The following is a 6,529-nucleotide window of genomic DNA, read 5'->3' on the forward strand; positions in this document are numbered from 1 at the left end:
CACCCAGGTATCTCCGGAAGGATCTGTATCTTGAACCAAATGTTTTGCTCCATAATTAAAAAATTTCAGAGCCTCAAGTACTATTTTGTTTATATGAAAACTGCTAACTACTGTAAACGTGTTGTATATAAAATATGTGTATTAAATAAAACACAGTAAGTATTTAAAATAAAATAAAAATATGTTTAAGGAGGGATTACATGCAAAAATTACATTTCACAATCTGAACCCTAAACCCAAAGGGAATTTCAGTTAAATCAGACATAGCGGTCAGCGCCCCTACTGGAGAAGTGAGGCACTGCACATTTCGTTGCCTTGTCTGTGCCTACCCACTAGAAGTAAAGATTTGCGGGAACTTGGACGGAGTTAAAGTAGACCCTAAAAAGACAGTGCCAGTGTGGTGTAGTGGAACAGGGCGGCTGCAGAGAGAAAAACTAACAGTGAATATGAAATCCAAAAAGTGTTGCTACTAGATAAACAGGAATTCCCCAGTGAAAACAAATCCTCCCTGCCTATGACAGCCTTGAGGTTGACCAGCCTGTCCACCTCTGCTCAATGCTTCCCATTAGTGCACTTAGGCCAACCTCCTCTTCTAAGAATACATATTATTTTTTAGAAAAGAACCTTAGAGAGTAAATAATCTAGCTCATTCCTTTTACAGGAAGGACATGATGCCCTAGACCTAGGCGTGGGGAAAATAGATTTATTCAATATACTACTAAATATTATTAAATATATTCAATATACTATTGAATACAAATAAATGCATTTATTCATTATACTATTAAATATAGAAATAGATATATTCCATGTAGTACTAATTTTGAAAATTAAAAAATAATATTCTAAAGCAAGAAGGTGACAGAAACTGAGTAAGTGATGGTTTTAAAAAAATCTAATGAAGTTCTACCTGCAATTCACAAAGAATGCATATTGTATATGGCAATAGAAGCAGGCTATGGTAGGACAAAACTAACTAAAAGCTGATTACATTCTCAAATTGGTCAAGAAACTCTTACTTTAAAAACAGGGTTTCAAAAAAAATAAAAATAAAAACAGGGTTTCTTCCCTAAATATAGCTTCCTTAGAAATAGCTGTAGTCACATGATGATGAGAAATCCAAAGCCCAGGCTCCTGAGATCACACAGCTACCAGAATGGCAAAATCAAGACTCGGGTCTCAGGTCATTTCAGAGCACCAGAAATCCAGTTCTCTGTATGAGGTAGTCTCGTCCTATAAGTTTGCCCCCCAAACCCTATGCTTTAAAAATGTTTTCTTTCTTTGAAAGTGGTCATAATATCCTTTATTTTTTATCCTTATGTAGTACCTAATATATATCTGAATTTATTTTAAGCATTGACTAGTATTTTGTTGGTGGCATCACAAAGTTTTTTATCATTATATGTATAACCAAATTTTAAAACTGCATTGGTTAGGATGAGCTAAACTACTGAGACAAAGAGGTCTGAAAATTTTAGTGACTTCAAAGAATAAAATACATTTTTTAAAAAGGCAATGGAGAAGGGAAAGTGAAATCTGGGCCTTGTCTGGCTATTGTCCTTTTATTAAAGCAGAGGAGGGCCTGGGCCTTGATAGATGGGGGACTATTCCTGCCACAGTCACTCACTCAAATCCATTACGGAGGGTTAAGGCTTAAGCAATGAGGAAAAAAATGTCAAATCTATAGCTGCATTTTTCCCTTGGATTTCTTTGATTTATCTATTATTTACTGAGCATCTAGTATGTGCTAAACACCATAAGTAATAAATCCCTGACTTTTGAAACCTGTATTAGCTAACAAAGAATACAAGGCTATGTACAATTAAATGTAATTTTCACAAATAAGGTTTAAAATATCAGAGTCTATGGATAGCTTTTTAAAAATTCTTGCTTTATTGCACTGGTTAGATCCACCATACACTGTTAAATAGAACTGTTGAGAGCAAACATTCTTGCCTTGTTCCTGATCCAAGGGGAAAATATTCAGACTTTCACCATTAAATATTAAGGAAGTTGAGCAAGTTCTGATTGATTTCAAGTTGCTTCGCATCTTTATCAGGAATGGATATTGGATGACTTCAAATGCTTTTTTGTATCTACTGAAATGATTTCCCCCCATTCATTAATAAAGTAAATTCCAGCAATTAATTTCTAAATATTAATTCAACCTAGCACTCCTGGAATAAACCTCACTTAGTCATAATTGTTGTTACACTTCTTCCACTTACAGTGTTACTTACAGTGTTACAGTGTTACACTTTGGATTCAATTTGCTAAAATGTTAAGAATTTTTAAATATATATTCATGAGTTACAAAAAATAAAAAATAATCAAAGTTATACTCAGTGTTAAATCGAAATTAACTTCAATATCACCCAAGCACAAAAATCTACTTATTTTTTAAATTAATCAGTCAGTAAGTTGATACACATACCCTGAACATATACTTTGCACAGGCACCATCTTCAGTCACTCCAGACACAAACAGGTCTAATATTTGCATCCTGAACTCAGTCTTCTCTAGTTGGAGAACTAATAATACAAGGCAGTATATAATTTCTTTCTCAATTTCAAAAACTGCAATGCTGCTACTACACATATGAGCTAGTCATTTCCTTATTATATATAACCCTAATCTCTTTCTTTTTAGTTTCTGTTTTGTTTTCTGTTTGGATGGTTCTTATGCATAAAGAGTTTCTCTGTCCCTAACATACTACCTCTGCATCAAATATTTGAGGTATATGTGATAAATTCTTCATCCCCTGGATCATTAAGTCTTATTATAAACAGAGCAAGAAATGCCACAGTCTTGGTGTCATTTGCCAAATGAGTACATACTGTGCAGTTGTCAGCCCAAATCAACAGACCACCCACCAAGGAGTGAAAAAGAAGACACTCTTTCATCCCACAGAGAGCTAGAAGAGCTTGTGATGGAAACCGGTGATAATTGTGCTGCACCTTTGGCAAGTGCAAATAGTGCCTAGCACAACAACACATATGCCATGATATCTAATGAGTATTACTGAAAATGTGATAGTAACAAGAAAGAATAGTTATTTGACAGATGCATGGCGCAGTATTTCGTACCCCCCCACACACACACACACATACCCTTCCTATATTCCTAAAGGAGTAATTCTAGGAAGGACCTAGTAGAGAAAAAAAATACAGTTGCTTATGAATATATGTGATTTGGATTTTTGAACTAAGATTCAAAATATGGTTAAATGAAAAGGTTGTAGAACTTTATGTTCCAAAAAACTAAAAAACATATTACCTCCTTTCTACTACATTCTAATTCTCTATATAGTTTTTCACTAAGCAAAATTGTTAGTTTTTAGGTATTAGTTTAAATTGTGCCAATTAGAAGCAAATAAAAACTTGCGGATGTGTGTTATAGATAGATAAGTGATTCTGAAATGGGAGTTTGCAGGAAAATATCTACATCTCCGCAGAGATAATGGAGCTAGGAATGTGCAGTTTGGAAAACCTCCTCAAGCGGATTCCACAACTCCTCCACTCTCATCCTCATTTAGAACCAGTTTGGGCTTTACTTACTAACATAAGATTGAACTAATGTCATAGCTTTGGAAAATCATAACAAATGGCTAGGAACCTTGTGAATGAAAACAATGGCCCATGGAATGTAAATCAGTGTAGCCACTATGGAAACTGCCAAATATTAAAAACAGAGGTTCCTCAAAATATTAAAAATAAAACTACTATATGATCTAGCAATTCCACCTCTGAAACTACTGTCTTGAAGAGATATCCACATCCCATGCTCATGCAACACCATTTACAATAGGTAAGACATGGAAACAACCTAAGTGTCCATCAACAGATGAATGAATAAAGATGTGGTATATATATACACACACGGAATGTTACTCATCAATAAAAAGAAAGAAATCCTGCCATTTGTGACAAGATGGATGGACCTTGAAGGCATTATGCTAAGTGAAATAAGTCAGACAGAGAAAGGCAAAAGTGATCTCATATGTGGAATCTAAAAAAAATGAACTCATAGAAACAGAAAACAGATTGGTGGTTTCCAGAGACAGGGGTACAGGGGAAGGGAAATGAGTGAAGGTGATCAAAAGGTTACCATCAGGAGTGCCTGGTGGCTCAGTCGGGTAAGCACCTGACTCTTGATTTTGTCTGGGGTCATGATCTCAGGGCTGTGAGATCAACCTCCACATGGGCTCATGCTCTCATGCTGGGTATGGAGATTCTCTCCCTCTATCTCCGCCCCTCTCCCACTCTTTCTCTCTCCCTCTTTCTCCCTCTCTCTCTCACTCTGTCTCTCTCTCAAAAAAAAAAAAAAGAGTTACCATGAACTTTTTCTAAGCATTCAAAATTTACCTGGTGTTCTGACTTTCAAAGTTAACTTATAACTCTATGATTTGTCAAGTAAAAAACAGAACTTTCTCTAGAGTTAAAAGTAAACAACAGGCTCACTTTTTTTGATAGTTAGGTACCTCTTGTCTCTATGTCAGATTTTCACAACATAATAGATAGCGGCTGCAACATTAGTCAACATCTTAAGAATATCAGTTAATTCAATGGATAATGCTGAAAGAGATGATATCCCAAGATAATAATTTATAAAAAGTGACACTAAGCCAAATACTGAACAAATAGCCAATTTTTAACAGTCTAATATATTCATATTTTAATAAATGATTAGAGCATCTTTGATAGGAACTGATCTCAGTTATTGAAATAATACCCAACAAACTGCTTCCTTTTGGGAGGGGTACAGTATACTTTATTGATGGTACATGGCAAGGTAGGGCTCCCCAAGCCCCTCCCCTTCCTCAGGGGGCCTGGGATATAAATTGGAGGTCAGGAGATTCTCAGTGTGTTGGGGGATTAAGTCAGGGTAGGGACTCCCCAGCAGCTGAGGCCTCTCTCTTCCTCTTGTTCCCATTGGAGCTGGTGGTCCAGGAGGCTCTTTACTCCTTGGAGGCCATGTAGACCATGAGGTGAACCACCCAGTTGCTGTAGCTGAATTCATTGTCATACCAGGAAATGAGCTTGACAAAGTGGTCATTGAGGGCAATGCCAGCCCCGGCGTTGAAGGTGGAAAAGTGGGTGTCACTGTTGAAGTCACAGGAGACAAGCTGGTCCTCAGTGTAGCCCAGGATGCCCTTGAGGGGGCCCTCTGATGCCTGCTTCATCACCTTCTTAATGTTGTCATATTTGACAGCTTTCTCCAGGTCAGATCCATAACTGACATGTTGGGGGTGGGGACACAGAAGGCCATGCTAGTAAGCTTCCCGTTCAGCTCAGGGATGACCTTGTCGACAGCGTTGGCAGTGTCAGTGGAAGCAGGGATGATGTTCTGGGCAGCCCCTTGGCCGTCATGCCACAGCTTCCCAGAGGGGCCAACCATGGTATTCTGGGTGGCAATGATGGCATGGACAGTGGTCATGAGGCCCTCCATGATGACGAAGTTGCCATGAGTGACTTTGGCCAGAGAAGCCAAGAAGTTGGTGGTGCAGGAGGCATTCCTGACAATCTTGAGGGAGTTGTCATATTTCTCATGGTTGACGCCCATCAAAAACATGTGGGCATCAGCAGAAGGAGCAGAGATGATGACCCTCTTGGCCACGCCCTTCAAGTGAGCCCCAGCCTTCTCCATGGTGGTGAAGACCCCAGTGGACTCCACAACATACTCAGCATTAACATCACCCCATTTGATGTTGGCGGGATCTCACCCCTGGAAGGTGGAGTGGACTTCCCATTGATGACAAGTTTCCTGTTTTCAGGCTTGTCTGTGCTGTGGAATTAGCCTTGGGTGGAATCATACTGGAACATGTACACCATGTAGTCGAAGTCAATGAAGGGGTCGTTGATGGTGACAATATCCACTTTGCCAGAGCTAAAAGCAGCCCTGGTGACCAGGTGCCCCATATGGCCAAATCCATTCACTCCGACCTTCACCAATATGTCTCAGGGACATGGCTGGCACTGCACCAGAAGATGCTGTCTGTCAAATGGGGAGGAGCAGAGAGCCACAAACTCCTTCCTTATTCAGTGTGACTTTGTGCATTTTCGTTCTATATAAATCTAAAGTAAGCCAAAGAGATTCTGCATGATGCTTCAAGTGTTAGTTGAACTAAACTGTGAAATTTGTTCTAATAATTTGAAATTTATATGGATTGAAGTCATGAAAAATGCAAGTGAGCATAATTGAGGGATTTAAATGAGAGGAAATGTTTAAGAAAAGAATTTGGATGATTTAGGGCACCTTCAGTGTCAAAAACTTTTAAGATCTTGTCCTATGCCCTACCCAGTTGCTCAGTGTCATAGACATACCCTAGGCCCTGTCAGCATTTATCGCAGCCTTTCTGTAATCTATAGTTTAAGCAGCCCATTTGCCAGCCAACAGCTTCTATTTCTGTACTTTATCACTTCTAGTCTCCAACTTCAACAATATATGCGCAGGAATACCTCTTCACCGTCTCACTCTTCACTTCCCTTCTAAAATTCCATGGCTAGTCCTATTATAATTATGCCTCTC

General features: G+C 38.6%; 1 pseudogene; it reads right to left on the reverse strand.

Annotated features, from left to right (window-relative positions):
* Nucleotides 1-4,958: 4,958 nt before the first annotated feature.
* LOC121485044 lies at nt 4,959-5,949 on the reverse strand (annotated as a pseudogene).
* Between the last annotated feature and the right edge of the window lie 580 nt (nt 5,950-6,529).

Source organism: Vulpes lagopus, chromosome 2 (assembly GCF_018345385.1).
Source record: "Vulpes lagopus strain Blue_001 chromosome 2, ASM1834538v1, whole genome shotgun sequence".
NCBI classification, from domain to species: domain Eukaryota; kingdom Metazoa; phylum Chordata; class Mammalia; order Carnivora; family Canidae; genus Vulpes; species Vulpes lagopus.